This window comes from Lolium rigidum, chromosome 7 (genome assembly GCF_022539505.1).
Source record: "Lolium rigidum isolate FL_2022 chromosome 7, APGP_CSIRO_Lrig_0.1, whole genome shotgun sequence".
NCBI lineage: Eukaryota > Viridiplantae > Streptophyta > Magnoliopsida > Poales > Poaceae > Lolium > Lolium rigidum.
Genome location: NC_061514.1, coordinates 214,440,899 through 214,458,087, shown reverse-complemented (window position 1 = coordinate 214,458,087; position 17,189 = coordinate 214,440,899). Strand labels below are relative to the sequence as shown.

Here is a 17,189-nt window from a genome sequence, read left to right as displayed (position 1 = left end):
AACGTTGAACGAGATGGCGCGATCGAGAAAAAACAATGCCGTAGAGGCTGCCATCCGGGCCCTACATCCCTCGGCGGTGCGGATTTGCGTTGACTCGGCCGGCGAACCCGAGAATTCGCGATGCACCACGTCCCGGCCACCATACGCGACGTTTTGGCCGCTTTCGTCGGGCTAGGTGGCCTCAAAAACGAGAAAAAAAAAGTTTTGACATGCACCACGGAGGGACCAAAATCGTCGGCCATGGTACACCAGCAACCACGGCGCGACTTCAACTTCGTCGGCCATGGCAACTTTTCTTGTAGTGTACATCCCGCCGCCATCAACCTTCAACGTGCTTCTTGGCTCCTCCTGGTTCGATAAACCTTGGTTTCTTTCTGAGGGAAAAGTTGCTGCTGTGCGCATCATACCTTCCTCTTGGGGTTCCCAACGAACGTGTGAAATACACGCCATCATGGACCCCGGTCCATTCTTTTATACTGAAATACAAATCTGCTGCAATACTTGTTCTTTACTGTTTTCTTGCAAACAATCATCTTCCACACAAGACGGTTAACCCTTTGTTACAGCAAGCCGGTGAGATTGACAACCTCACTGTTTCGTTGGGGCAAAGTACTTTGGTTGTGTTGTGCAGGTTCCACGTTGGCGCCGGAATCTCCGGTGTTGCGCCGCACTACATCCCGCCGCCATCAACCTTCAACGTGCTTCTTGACTCCTACTGGTTCGATTAAACCTTGGTTTCTTACTGAGGGAAACTTGCCGCTGTGCGCATCACACCTTCCTCTTGGGGTTCCCAACGGACGTGTCAATTACACGCATCACCCACCTCCGCCAATGCAGTAATGGCGATGCCACGCGTCCCGCGCCTGTCGCCTACCTTCAGCCTATATAAAGAGAGCGCGCGCTCTTCTTCCTCATCCACTCCTCCACACAAACCCTAGCCGCCACGAGCTCCACCGTAGCGCCGCCTAGCTCTTCCTGCGACACAGCCAGCCCCGCGAGGAAGTCCATGGCGGGTCCAGGTGGCCGGCGAGGCGGTCGAGACCACGGGCCTGGGCGCCCCCGGTGCCGGAGCTGGGGCCGCCGAGGTGGACCGGCTACAGCCCCACGTCGCCGTCGCCCTCCTCGTCTTCGCAGGAGGAGCGCTGCTTCGAGTTCCTCCTCCGCATCGATGACGACCCCTCGGCATCAAGCTGCTCCCGGGCAAGTTCGTCGAGTTCGTCGATGGCGTCGAGCCGGCCCAGTTGCAGCTACGGGAGGCCGCCGCAACTTCTGCCGGTGGCCTGTCGAGATCTTGTTCGACGTCAGTGCAAGATGTACCTTCACACGGGGTGGGACAAGTTCGCCCGTGACCTCGCGCTCGAGCCCGACTGCTAGCTCACCTTCCTCTACGAGGGGGAAGGCGTGATGATCGTCAAGGTGTTCGACGATACATCCTACCGCAGGCACTACCACACCGGCAAGTCTGGCTCGGACACCGATAGTTAGAACTGTTAGAGTGTTCTTTCTCTGCAGCGAATATGGTCACGAGCCAATTTAAGCCACAAGTGGCGGTTTCCGTATGTCCTCCCTTGGTGAAAACAACAGTGCTATAATTACCAGCTGGATTTTCCAATTTAGGTGATTGAGTGTGCCCGAGAGTGTTCTTTCTTGGCAGCGAACATACGGAACCAACACTAGTTACGTTTTCTCATTTTGCAATGTTCTAATTTGTGTAAATCATGTTTCAAACTATGTATTAGTTTGTGTAAACCATGTTTATTAGTTTGTGTAAAACCATGTTCCCAATATGTATTAGTTTGTGTAATGTTTGGAACTATGTTTATAAATGGAGAAGAGGAAAAAAAAGTAGTAAAAAAATGCGTCGGTCCGCTGGAGGCACCCCCAGATGCAAATGAACGCGCGGACAAAAATGGACATTTTCGCGTCTGCAGGCCGACACATATGGACACGCGCGAACAATTTAGGTGTCCGAAATACGTCGCTCCATTGGAGATGCCCTTACATCTCACGAGAGGTGCTTGCTGGTTGGTTCTTGCAATAGTTTGAAAAATCCAAGATACCGAACTAACAAGCATGGCAAAAGTAAAATTCTTGTCCGATTTACTCACTTTGGTCATTTAATCGTAAAATGCGCAGTAATTCAATATATGGTCACTAGCTCATTCCCTCGGTTGGTATGATTTTCCTGCACATTTGTCCGTCTTCGCATGCTTGGTCCGTGGTCAATGGCTAGTCATTAGATACCCCTCTCGTTTTTATTTAGTTCCGCTTCGAGTTTTTTTCAAGTTAAACTTTATCAAGTTTGACCAGAAATATAGGAAAAAATCAATAATCATAATATCAAATGCATATAATATAAAAATATGGCTTATGTTCATTCTAATGCTATAGCTTTTACATTGTGAATGTAGATATATTTTTCAAAACATTTAGTTAAAATTTACAAAATATGATTTTGACTAAACCTAGAATGCGAACTAATTGTGAACGGAAGGGAGTACCGCTTATTTTGTTGGAATACCATGTTTTGCGTAAAAAATGATACAAGTGTATACTAGCTAGGTTAGTACTTCAAGCACTCGTTACCTTACCAACTTGTGAACTGAAACCCGCAATTCGGGACAGAATGTTTTTGGAACACAATTGAGACTACTTTGGACTTGGGAGGAGTTGTCTAGGCTGCTACACTGCTATTGCCACTGAGAAATTTCCATTTCCCTTAGCTAATAAAGGAACACAACCATTGAAGTTCCCACGTTTACTACTGTCCGGATGTGCGCAATATAACCATGCAATATTTCATAAGCAAAATTCATGAGTACTGATTATAGAAAAAAAACAGAATATGACAAAGCATCCATCCTGTTACAACATGATTTAACTAGACCACATCCAGGGTCTATCCAACAAAAGAAATAAATTCTGATAGTTATCGTCTAACATGGAGCAAGGAACAAAAGCGGAGCATCTGGAGCTAGTAGCAAAAAGCTAAGCATTTGGAGCGAACGGGTAAACAACTAGGAGCGAAAAACTAAGTATTTGGAGCGAGGTTGGTGCGAAACTCCAAGCATCATGAGAGACCTTGGAACGAAAAGCTAAGATAGAGGTGACTTGGTATTACAAGAGCCTAATGCGGCAATACTAACCAGAAGCACGAAAACTACAAGTTCTTTCAACAAGGCTTCCTACGAACCGTAGATTCATCCGGATTTCAGTTTCATGGAATATCGGGGGTGGCTGCTGGTGTTGAATGAGCAAGTGTCACTCTAATTTTGTGCACTTCCGGAGGACCCATTCGCAGCACCTCTTGGTGTAGAGCTGCTAGCACACAGGACGCCACCGGTGGCAGCCTGGTTGAGCTTCTTGTTCTCATCCACTTGAAACCTTCCAACGACCACCTGAGCATTAGTACAATAACACAAACCATTAGTGGAAAGCAGAAGATCCACTTGAAATATACATGTATGTTTCGTCTTCGTCACATGATGGCAGCTCTTAAGTAAAACCAATCAGAGCAAGATTGACACAACAATTTTACGAAGGGGATAGTATAACATTATAGATTATATGGCAAAACACTAATTTTCATGGTTTCCCAAAAGCACTAAGCAAATAATATTTAACTTAACAAACAGAGCAAGATCCAAGAAGTACAGAATCTATCAACATATATGGTGTAAACACCATAATTTGACTGTTTAAAGCATGCTCATCAAGTAAAACTCGGTTACCTTTTTTTTGAACGAAGTAAAGCCGGGTTACTCGAACAGGCGAAGGCTGCGGTCAAAGGTCCCGCCACTCGGCCACCAAAAATATGGCCATCCGGACTAGCAAGTGAAACACCGAGTCCACCAGTGCCGTTGCTCATTCCATCAGTCTCTGATGGTTGATACGAGCCGGACAATGAGAGCATCTCAAAATAACCCTACATATTGAATAAAAATAGCTAAGATATTATTCGAAACTGATGCAAATATATAGGCTAGACCCCAACAATTCATTTCGAAATGAGGCAGAACAAAAAAAAATGATATGTTTTGTTTCGATAGGTCATAAAAGGAAATAATAAATTTCTCTAACTAGTATCTAACATTTATTTTTTTCTTTATGGTCGAAATTTATGAGAAAATATTGATTTCAAGTGCATTCCAAGCTAAAAAAATGGACCAAACCTGATAAATAGCCGTGTCACATGAAGAACCTCCTTGAAGCGAGTGTCACATTGGATAAAGCTCCATGGGCAGACAGTATACAAGTTACCCATCCATTCCTAAAAAGGGGCATGATTTTCATAGCTACATCCTGCAATCATGGATCCTTTGTTAGTATTTACAACACAACAAGCACAAGCTGTAGAACAGAGCATATGGAAAATATATACAAAGTAAAAGATGAAATCAAGAGAGCCTATGGAAAATATATGATTATAATAAAATATACGATCATCACGAAAAAACTGAAGTACTAATTATCCCATGAATGGCTGAGTATGAAGAATATATTTATGGTTAGTGCATCACTTCTTTATTTTCCGCTCCCTAGTTGGAGATCTGGAGTACTTGTAAAGGGTTTGTATTTCTGTGATGTAAGTAATGGAATGGTGCTATAGTCCGGTTTAGAAAAAATTTATGATATAACCCATTACCCATGCCTCAGACACATAAGATTTTTCTGTTTTTTAAATAACTATTAAATATGTTGACATGTAATTAAAGAATACGTGAAAGGTTAAGTATTTCTTACTAACCCCGAGCTTTAATATTAAGAGCAAGAAAGACCATCCAATGAAACTATTAAAACAATTCAAGCGCGGAATATGTAAATACGTCTCTCAAAGTGTTGCATCTGAACAACTTTGCTCCATAATGATAGAACTTCATCAGCGTATTTATTTGACCAAAATTAGAAATCTCACTCAGATAATCTGTTATATGCATACTGTAATCTTGTAGTACACTAGTAATATTATGTTTCTAGGTACATCGTAAGCGAGTGGGACAGTTTACCTCTCCAACTTCGACTGTGATAACCTCATGATTCATTCCAATGACACCTGATAACACTGAAAACAACATCCATTAAAATTCAGAAAGATCTGAAAGTATGACGTAGTGCTGGAAACTGATGATAGCATTCAAGTATTGTGATCTGTAATGAAAGAGAAAACACATCACGCATGATTGTAGTATTCAAGTGTTTCTTCAAGGTCGTCATTATTAGCTAGGCAGTTACCACAACCTGTTACTAAGGCTGACCATAGTGCTAGTATTAGGTAGTATCATGCATCCTAGGCCCACAAAAATAATGATATGACATCTTATTAATGATGAGAGATAGGATTAGAATAATATAGGTAGATACTGTATCATAGCGCACGTTACGAGAAAAGTAAATACCAAATAGATCTTGTACATAGATTTACATTGGGATTCTACAAAATAATAAATTTACAAATTTATGATACTACACTATAATACCACCCACTATAGAGATAGTATCATAGACAAGTATCATATGCATGATACTAGTATATGATACTATGCACTATGACCAGCCTAAATTACTCACCTGAAATTTCGGGTATCTGAACTAAATGCTCATGCATGCGTTTGCTGTTACGTACTATCCTATCAGAACTAGTAGTACTACATACCTGTCGCCGTCTTCTTGGTGGCGGTGGACCTCTGCGCCTGGACCCTCCTCTTCTTGACGGGTGGTGGTGGGGGTGGCGGCACCGGCAGCGGCATCACTGGTGGCCGCAGGACGTCATTAGTTGGATGTCGTGCTGGCACGATAGCCAGCGGCATCGGCATGGCAACGCTTGGGTCGACGTACTTGCGCGGGCGGCCGCGCTTCGCCTGCGGCTGCGGCTGGCTCATGTCTGCAGCAAACCTATTGGAGAAGGTCTGCAGCGGGGCCGCGTGCTCATCGTCGTGGGCATCTGCCTCAATCACACCCTTGCCTGGATCATGAGCCGCCGACATGGTTCCCAACTAACAAAATATTCTAACAGCCGACGCCTCCACGAACGATCTGAATTAAGTGAAATGGACAAGTCTACTAGACATCTTATAAAGAGTGTATCTATTAATGGCAGGATCTTTTTGATAAGATTCTTAGGAAGATTTTAAAAAATCTTCTCGGATTACGCTGTTATCTCTTTGCCCATTAATTAGAGGAAATTTACTACTCCCTCCGGTTCATATTAAATGACTCTAATAGGATGTACCTAGACACATTTTAGTTCTAGATACGTTCATATTGAAGTCAATTAATATGAATCGGAGGGAGTATCTTCTATTTCTGGATCCGCATTTATTGCAGCCGCCCATTATTTAGAGTGCTGCAATAAATGCAGATCCAGAAAATGGAAGATTGTAAATGTCCTCTAAATAATGGGCAAGGAAATTTACTGTCTACTAGACAGCTTATAAATAGTGTATATATTAATGGCGGGATCTTTTTGATACGATTCTTAGGAAGATTTTAAAAAATCTTCTCGGATTAAGTGAACGATCTGAATTAAGTGAAATGGACAAGTCTACTAGAAAGCTTATAAAGAGTGTATCTATTAATGGTGGGATCTTTTTGATACGATTCTTAGTTAGATTTTAAAAAATCTTCTCGGATTACGCCGTTATCTCTTTGCCCATTAATTAGAGTAAATTTACTATCTTCTATTTCTGGATCCGCATTCATTGCAGCCGCCCATTATTTAGAGTTCTGCAATAAATGCAGATCCAGAAAATGGAAGATTGTAAATTTCCTCTAAATAATGGGCAAGGAAATTTACTGTCTTCCATTTTTGAATCCGCATTCATTGCAGCCCATTATTTAGATTGCTACAATAAATGCGGATCCAGAAATATAAGACAATAAATTTCCTCTAATTAATGGGCAAAGAGATCACGACGTAATTCGAGATTTTTTTTAAAACCTTCCTAAGAACGGATCAAAAAGGATCCATCCATTAATACATACACTCTTTATAAGCTCTCTAGTACTTGTCGATTTCACTGAATTCGGCTCGATTCCACCCCTATGCAGCACCATATAGCCAGATTTTATTTATTTCTTTCCATCTTATGGCCTCTATTTATTGCAGTGCCACCTTTAGATTTTCCATTTATTGCAGTGCCACCTTTAGATTTTCCATTTATCTTATGCTATCATTATGTTTTTATGGACCTTAAGCTGCCCAATTGTTACTTGGGCCTATGTGGATAGACATGACATAGACTAGAGTGGGTGTGCCAACTACCCACAAATGAAACATTAGACATGTGATGTTTTAGGATCAAGACAGTGGAAATGGAGTAAAAAGATAAATCACGTAATCTTACATTGAAGTTTGTGGCGATTATTTTGATGTATCTAAGGAATCCATTATACATATTAAAACATGCAATTGCACTTGAACAAAAAAAGAAGATCATAAAATTAAGTATTTGATCAAGAAGAAGGGAGGGAACATACCAAATTTGTTATTATTTCTCAAGTGGATCGAGGCGACATCGGACTTTAACTCCGTTCCATGGACATAAGCGGGCTAATCAACCACGTTCTTGCGCATCTTGCAATAATCAGAAATCTCATTATCAATGGTTTGATCTACAACATGTGTGCTCACCTTGAACTCATTGATCTAGTTGCCGACATGATCACCCCTGTGTTTGTTCACCTTGTGCTTTCGGCCACGGCGTCGCTTGCACCGACGAAGCACATCCATGATAAACTAACAGATCTAGCTGATTTTAAGATGCGGAAAATAAGATCGGTGTCTAGATTATTTCCCTCAACTATGATCTCCGCACAAGTAAAAGAGGTGGACCGGGACAAGGTGGACATATAATGGATAGAATGGGAAGTCGGCGGCGCGATATGGGGGGGGAGTCTGTTCATCAGAAGATGATGTATTTATAAGCGTTTCAGAGAAAACCCTAAATCAGTTGACAAAGAGATGGCGTTATGGGCCGTTCGGCCCAACATTGTGTAATATGCGTGATAAGGTTCTCGGTTGTAGGGAATGTGTTAAAAACTCATTATAAGGAAAATGTTGTTGCATTCATGCCGTACGAGAGATGAGGAGGGACACATGAGACAACAATAACTTGTTTGGTTAGACTGGTTAACTCCATTCCATTTAGCCGATAATGGTTGGAATGTTACACTTCAGAAAAGCAGATGTGACAACAACTAACTATTAGTGTCACACAAACCAAAATATATATGCATGATTTCAGCCTTTGAAAGACTTAAAAATCTATGTAGTAGTCTCATCACTAGAGAATCAATAAGACAAGAGCTATGGGACAGAAAAGTTCTTAACTCTTGGATCTCAAAGGCCTCTGGTGGTCCCGTCAATGGATGTCATGGGAAGTACCTATAATTACGCCGGCAGTGGAAGAATTTCGCTGACAGGCAACCCTTAAGTCATTTGATCATTCGTCTTGAAACCATATCTTTTCAGCTTAATTTCCTAATAATTGGGGTTGTGCGTGTGTAGGGCTAGAACCATACCCTCTTCGTAGGTCAGGCTTCGTGTTTATATAGTGTAGAAAAAACCCTACTCGTGGTATTACAAAATTCATAAAATACTGATACATCTAAAATGTATCTACTTTTCCAAGCACGTTGCTCAATGAATTACTCCGAAATCTCACCATACATGGATAAAAACTGCTGAATCTGATGATGTTTTTAGCAAAGCTCCTTTTGTCAAGTTTTCACAAGAAATAAAATCGGGGAAAAATACCACGGAAGTTTTTCACCAAAAGAAGGGACCTGGAGCTTTGGATCAGGACAGGGGAGCCATGAGGCCCGAACGAGGCCAGGTGGCGCGCCCTAACTCTTTGGGCACACCACCCAGGCCCGTTCGGCCCTCGATCGTCGTCCCGCCTCCCCCCTTCTCATGGTGCCTTATATACCCTAAAAACCTACCACTAGAAGCACACGGCGTTTTGCAAAACAGAGCGCCGCCAAGACCAGGATCTTCGTTTCGGGGGTCAGATTAATCTTGCTCTCCACCCCAGTGAGAGGGATTTCGAGGGCTTCTTCATCATCACCGCCACCAACGTCATCACCAACCATCATGGACTCACTCTCCATCACCATGAGTGAGTAGTTCTCTGTAGGCTTAAGAGGTGGATGAGTTTTGGATGAGATTGATTATGTAATCCTCCATATGTATCGAGATTTTAGGTGTTCGTCTTGAAGATATTCTTGTATGAGTGTTGGTACACCTTTGCTATGTTTAATGCTTGTTACTAGGGTACGAGTGACATGATTTCAGTACTAAACCTATATTGCTTTATAATATATATGAGGTTGGTATTTATCGGCATGGAAGGTGACAGGAGGGGGAAAACAAGGGGAAGATGTACTAATTTCAAGGGTTATGTCTGTTCATGAATCTTAATGCTTTGTTCCGGTCTACACGAAAGGGTAGACCTTAATTTCTTGTAGTTCCATGTTTGCCCCACTGAAAAGGCAAAGCGGGACAAAAGATGATATGCAAATTCTCTTAGCTAGTACGCATAACTATATTTGGATCACACACCTACACACACAACTGAATTAGAGATGAGTGCTATGTTAGTTGGATTACATTACATGATCAATATCGTCCATACATTACCGCATTGGTGCCTCATGCCTGCGTATTTAGCCACTGAAACTTTCACATTACTTCTTCCTGTGAAAACTGGAAATCTGCTGCTTTTGTTTACTGTTTTCTTTTACTGCTTTGAATCAACTGCTGTAAAATCACCACTTGCTTTGTGAGTTTATTTATACACATGTGTGATTGAGAGTGACGTCTCAATTGCTAAGGTCTGATTGGTATTCTTGTGTTCCCCTTGAGTCGAACTATAAATTTGGGTAATACCTCCCATCGAAGATTTCAGTGATTCCCTATACTTGTGGGCATCAAATACTAGGTACAATACTACTCTATGCTAGTATAAATTCTATATTAAATGGTTTAACACCCTCCCTTAATCTAACACTACTAGGAAAAGGCCTAGCCGTAAGATTGCTATCAGTGGCGCACCACTGAACTGGTGCGCCACTACTATATAGCAGTGGCGCACCAAAATGTGGTGCTCCACTAGTAGTTAATTACCAATGGCGCACTACTATAGTCGTGCGCCACTACTAAGTGTGAAACTAGGTTATAGATTGGTCGAGACTTAACAGTGGCGCACCAAATATATGTGCGCTATTGCTATTTAAATAGCAGTGGCGCACCAAAAAGTGGTGCTCCACTAATACTCAATTACCAATAGCGCACGTATGTAGGGCTGTGCGGTGCGTCACTGTCCTCAGATATTAATAGCGCACTAGAGGTGTGCGCCACCGGCCACCGCACATACATGCCGCGCGCGAGTTCCCACAGCACATGGCATTCCCATCGTCCGAATTGTGCAAAAAATATCTATGCTTGGGGCCCACCCACGTGCAGCCGTGACTTATCTCTTCACCATCACGAAGCAAACCATCTCCAAGATCTACTTTCTCTCCCCCAAACCATCTCTGCAGATCCCATCGTCCGCTTCTCCTCCCATCTCTCTACAGATCCCTCTGCCATGCTCTCCCGTTGAAGGCCGCTCCTCCCCTGCTCTCTCGTTGCTCACTTGATGGGTGGTAGTAGGACGTGGTGGCGGAGGTGGGACCGAGCAGGAGAAGGGCGGCCAGAAGTAGCGCCCTCCGACAGCCTTGCAGGCCTCCTGCGTCGCCGCCGCGGCTGTGCACCCGGTGCGCGCAGCTCTGGCGCCAAGTACGACAGCGCCGACAGTGCGCTGCTGCGGAGCGAGCCGACGACGAGCCGGGCGAGGCCGAAGCCGGACGTGCGCGCGGAGCTCGTCTACACCGCCGCGCCTGCCGCTGCCTCCTCCGACTGAACGACACCGCCGCGCTGCCCCCTTCACAGACGAGGTATTCCATGAGCAGGAGAAGTAGGCGCTCGCCACGGACCGCCGACATGTCCCTCAGCGCCGCCGTCACCACGACTGCCGCCGTCGGGTTCTGGTCGCTCACCGTCGAACTCAACTCGTGGCGATGCGGGAGGTCCAGATCGAGGACGAGCCAGATCGACACCCACTCGCAGGCTGCAGATCGAGGGCTTGCTCAAGGCCGGCGGTGGAGTCGTCGGTGTTGGTGTTCCCGGCGGAGGCTGGTAGGCGCGGCCGCCCGGCGAGCTCGCGCAAGCCCCGTCGCGCGAGATCGAAGAGGCCGGCGTCGCTACGGTAGCTCAAGGATTTTATTGCTTTTTTTGTTTTTTTAGGTTTCTAGTTGCAAAGTTGCAAAACTTTAGTATTTTTGTATTTGGATCCTGTAATAACACTGCTTTATAATATGGCAAAAGTGGCCCGCTCAAATTCCGCCTGCCACACCCTAACCTGTGGCATTTTTTATTTTTTAATCAATTGGCAGGCAGTGGCGCACCTCAGCTTACAATAGTGACGCACCATAAAGCTGTATCACTGGTGCACCCTAACGTTAGTAGTGGCGCACCACCTGGTGCGTCATTGGTGCATGAGTTAGTAGTGGCGCATCACCTGGTGCGCCATTGGTACATGACTTAGTAGTGGCGCACCACTAGTGCGTCACTTGCTAAAAGTTAGCGATAGGCGTGATAGTAGTGGCGCACCACTAGTGCGTCACTGATAGCCAAAACCAGTGCGCCACTAATAAGCTGTTTTCTAGTAGTGTAAAACTCTAGAGAGGTTGACATTACTGAACATGTATTAGGCTCGACTAGAGGGGGGGCTGAATAGGCGCTATGCAAGTTTTAGCCTTTTCCAATTTTGGGGTTGTGCATGTGTAGGTTGACATTACTGAATGGGTATTAGTCTCGACTAAAGGTGATTTCTTTGAAAGGTAAAGTGTTACTACAATGTCACAATGCACACACTCAAGTATAAAGTAAGCGAGACAACTAGACGGATGGTAGCGGAGAAGATGCACGATGTGTTTACCATAGTTTCCTCCACCAAAGGAGGTACGTCTATGTTGAGGAAGTGTGGACCACAAATGTGCCAACCTCCACAAAGGTGTCACCTTATTCCTCGTTAACACCCCATAAAGGAGTATTAACTTCTCCACTATGAAGGCCGGTCAAGGTGGCAATTCCTTCACGCAAGGTGAGCTCCACAACAGTCCGAAGGCTCCCAGCAACATCACTAACTAGTCACAAAAAGATCTAGGACGAGATGCTCTACCAACTACAAGGACCGCCACAAAGGAGATCTAGGGTTTCCAAGTCCACTAAGGAGAAGTATGGGGATCACTAAATTTCTTTGGTAGATATGTAGATCTAGCCCTCCTCCTTCGATTCCCGAATTTTGGAGGGATTTGGTTGGCTAGAGAGGGATATCCAATCGATTTGAGCTCAAGAACAATGGAGGAGAGAGAAAGTATTCGTGCTGCTTAGAGCTGATTTGAGGAAGAAGAAGGCTCCTCTATTATAGCATGTACGCTTGGAATAGCCGTTTCTCTATCAGGTGGGGGGGGGGGATTATCCGACCTAAGTTGGCCCGGATGTTCCGAGCCCTCGGATATTAAGGGTAAAGTTCTTCAACACTTGGGCCGGAAGATCCGACCCTCTCTTCGGAATATTTCTTTTCGAGGAGACGGAATATTCCCCTCGGTTAACTCTCCAGCTGCGTAACTTGCAAAGTCCACTGATGCGGGCCGGAAGTTTTCTTCATGCCGACCGGATGGACAAACCATCCCCCTTAACTCTATTAATTTTTACAATTCCCTTTTTTCTCAATTCCCTTTATTCAATCCCCTTTCATTTTTTCAAATTTTCTTTTTTTTGTTTCTACTTTGTGTAAAAATTCATGTTATTTGGACTAATTTTTAAATTCCCTTTTTCGAGCTAGTGGTTTTTTAGAGGGGAAAATAACGGGTGGGAAAACCACTTGCAACTCAAAAGAACTACCACTTGCAACTTAAATAATACCACTTTTAACTTAGTTAGCTTTTCGAGTAGGTAACTTTTCACATTTTACCGTTGATAAATAACGAGAAGATGGGTTGATAAGTTTTGAGCTAATAAAATCACAAATATTCTAAATGAAATTAGCTTTTCGGGTTGATATTTTTTCACATTTACCGTTGATAAATAACGAGAAGAGGGGTTGATTAATTGTAAGCTAAAAAATTCGCTAACATATTATTCTAAATGAATTAACTTGTTGGGTCGATAACTTTTCACATTTACCGTTGATAAATAATGGGCATACGGGTTCATATATTGTGAGCTAAAAATGTTCCGAAATTGTTCTAAATGAAATTAGCTTATCGGGTCGATAACTTCTCACATTTACCGTTGATAAATAGAGGGTAGAGGCGTTGATAAATTGTGAGCTAAAATATTCCTAAAATATTCCAAATGAAATTAGCTTTTCGGCTTGATAAGTTTTCGCATTTACCGTTGTTAAATAACGAGAAGATGGGTTGATAAATTTGAGAGCTAAAAATGTTTCAAAAATATTCTAAATAAAATTATCTTTTCGGGTCCATAACTTTTCACATTTTACCATTGGTAAATAATTCGCAGATGGTTTGATAAATTGTGAGCTAAAAATATCCGCAAAATATTCTAAATAAAATTAGCTTTTTTGGTTCGATAATTTTTTACATTTACCATTGATAAATAATGGATGGACTGGTTGATAAATTTTGAGCTAAAATGTTTCTCAAATATTCTAAATTAAATTAACTTTTGAGGTTGATAACTCTTCACATTTACCATTGCTAAATAACGAACATGGGGATTGATAAATTATGAGCTAAAAATCTTCTTCAAAGTATTCTAAATAAAATTAGTTTTTTGGGTCGATAACTTTTCAAAATTACCGTTGATAAATAATAGGCAGATCGATTAATAAATTCTGAGCTAAAAGTGTTCCCATAATATTCTAAATTAATTTTTTTTTTGGATCAATAACTTTTCATATTTACCGTTGATAAATAAGAGGCAGAGGGGTTGATGATTTATGAGTTAAAATCTAAAATCAGAATTATCATTTAAGAAATAAAAATTTAAAAATTTAAATTGGAAAAGATTCTCACAACAAAGCAAACTCGGACGGGCATTAGAAGTTTATTAGGTGGAAGAATATTCTGCTTGTCCATGTTTAGTTGTTTAACGTGATATAGAAAAGAAACTTGCTGGTACACACCTGTTCTAGCGCGAAATATTAGGTTATTTTCCTAGTTTTTAAAATTTTAGTTTGTCTGTTATTTTTACCTCTACCGGTGTTGATATTAGCGTAAAAAACTAGCTACGCCTCCATTTTTGACATGAAGCACTAACCGCTCAGTTGGTTTCGGCTCGACTGCGCGCAGGCCTTGAAGTCGCGGGATCGAAACCCTCTGAGGCCGATTAAATTTTCACGTGTTTACTGTAGATACGAAAAGGGAAAGGGAATTGATATGGTTTCCTTTTTCGGAAACATCCAAAAACGACCGCTCGGGCTTGAGTCAGCGGTCGACCGCTGTTTAGGGGTGTCCTGTACTATGCCATATACAGTACATAGCAGGTTTGAGCCCCTGTATTGGATGGGCCTCTGGATGGGCCTCAGGCCGTTGCACTACTTGCCCTAGGCTAGAGCCGGGCGTTTCCTATATGCCGACCAGGTCGGCGCACCACCGCGCCGCGCACCCCCCGCGCGGTGTGGGCCGGCCCGGTTAGGCGATTTTCCCTATTTCTCTTTTTTTTTCCTTTTCTTTTTTCCTTTTTATGTTTTCTTTTGTGTTTTCTTTTTTCTCTCATTTTATTTTTCTGTTTAAAATAATTTTCATAAAATTTTAAATTTGAAAAACGTTCAAGTTTGACAAAATTTGAACAAATTTAAATTTTGAACTATTTTTGAATTTTGAACAGTTTTTACATTTTGGACGATTTTCAAATTTTGAACGAATTTAAAATGGAACATTTTTAAAATCTGTAGACAGAAAAAAACCCTGTAAAATGTTAGTTTTAAAAAATAAAACTATAAACAGAAAAAGGAAAAAAAATATGAAAACGAAAAAGAAAAGGAGGTTACCTAATGGGCCGCGGCCCAGTTACAGCCTCCGGGTCGGAGGGGTGTGCGGTGCCCCGTACACTGCCGACCCGGTCGGAGTATAGCAGCTCCCCTAGAGCCGGCCTTGCATGTGATCCATGACGTGTAATTTTTGGTGGGCGCATTAAAATGCCCGAGATGTATCAATCGGTGCAGCGGCTTACCCCATTTTAGAAAAAGGTTCCACTATGTCGGTAAAAGGGACCTTATTAACAACTACTCTTGACCTAAATTAAAATTTCAAAATATATTATAAGAGTTAAGACAAGATCCTCAAGATTCATTTCTTAAACCTTCTTTTGTATCGATGAACTCTGGGGAAATTCAATTCGGCTCCCGGGTGCATATGCTCCCTCTATCAAAAAATTATATTTCGAAATGTTAAAAAATTTGAAAAAAAATTCTACATGTACATCTCCACAATATACGTACATTCGTCAAGTTTCGCGAGGAACCAATATGTTTTGTGGTCTGTGTAAAAAAGAGAAAATTTATCTCCTGAAAAGCCTTATTTTCAGCATTGAATTTTGTCTTTTTACACACGTCACTGACAAGTCGGATTTTTATGTAACGACTTTGTGAGCGTGTAGCACGTGAAGATGTACGTTCGAATTTTTAGTTTCAATTTTTTGAAATTTCAAAATGTATATAACATACATTTCAAAATAAAGGGAGCATATGCTCCCATGTGCCAAAACACCATTCCCTGAACTTTGGCTTAAACTTCATTTTGTATTCGACTATGACACGCTTGATGAATACATTAGTCCATTAATAAATTTACTATTAACAATCAATACTCAAGGAACTAAACACTTGCAATCTAAAGATACCTTCTCTTGCACACATAGAAGCCGACACAAGGCCGGCTTGCTTCTTGACCAATCGATTTCTCACTCTTACGGACCTTGCTCCTATATATGTGAGCATAAGGACCATCATTTATGCAAGCCCATTACATATCAACACACATGCCTTGTTTAAAAAAACATACACATATATAGTTGATTCTTTAGTGTAAACCATTGCGACCTCCTGTTGCACCCCATGTCCACTTTAAGGATAGCCAGCGCCACCCGATCCTCCACCATAACCTCCACCACCACCGTACCCGCTGCCGTATCCGCCACCTCCACCATATCCGGCACCACCACCGTAACCTCCAACATAATTTCCGCCATATCCACCATTGCCTGAATGACCATGCCCTCCACCATATCTAGGTCCATAGCCTCCGCCACCATAGCCAGGCCCATAACCTCCACCGTGCCCATAGTTTCCATATCCTCCACCATACCCACCACCATAGTTTCCGTATCCTCCATCGTGATGGTATCCACCACCATTTCCATATCCTCGACCATAGTTTCCATATCCACCACCATGTTGGTATCCACCACCATATACATACCCTCCGCCATTTCCGTATCCCCCACCATTGCCATACCCTCCACCGTTTTCGTATCCTCCACCATGTTGGTAGCCACCTCCCCACTTCTCGTCCTTGAGGCCCGGCCCTCCTGCATGTTTTAAATTTTTATCCTCGGACTCTGTATGTATATATATACAATCCTCTAGTGAATAATGTGTGGTATTGTATATCCATGTATATATACGATAAACGAGTATCATAACTTGTGTCGACTAATTTATCCTGTTCAGTTCGCTAAACTATTTTTTTTCTAACAGGTCTTCCTAATATAATGGAGAGAGATAGAGAACCTTTGGCTTCAGTAAAGCTCTCGAGCATCTGCCATATCCTCCGAGATAAGCATGAGCGAGACTAGTACGACACCGAGCAGAAGGGGGAACTTGATAGCCATTTTTGATGATCAGTTTGATCGTGTAATAGCAAGCTAGCTTGGGATGAGATGATATCGCTGCTAGAGCTGCCAGTATTTATAGAAGAGGCAAGGCATGCATGCACGCTAGCTATGCCTATCATTTGAGTTAATGGATGCGAGCAAAAATTTCAACCTTCAATAACTGCAAGTACTGATAACAGTTGGCTGTTTGCCGAGATATCGCACTCTGTTAGTATCTCATTAGGCTGGTGCCATTGCGGGCTGGAGGACGGGCGGTAGCGGCGGCGTCGGGGCGAGAGGCGGGCGG

General features: G+C 42.6%; 1 pseudogene; it reads right to left on the bottom strand.

Annotated features, from left to right (window-relative positions):
- Nucleotides 1-16,133: 16,133 nt before the first annotated feature.
- Nucleotides 16,134-16,900, bottom strand: LOC124672479 (annotated as a pseudogene).
- Nucleotides 16,901-17,189: the final 289 nt, after the last annotated feature.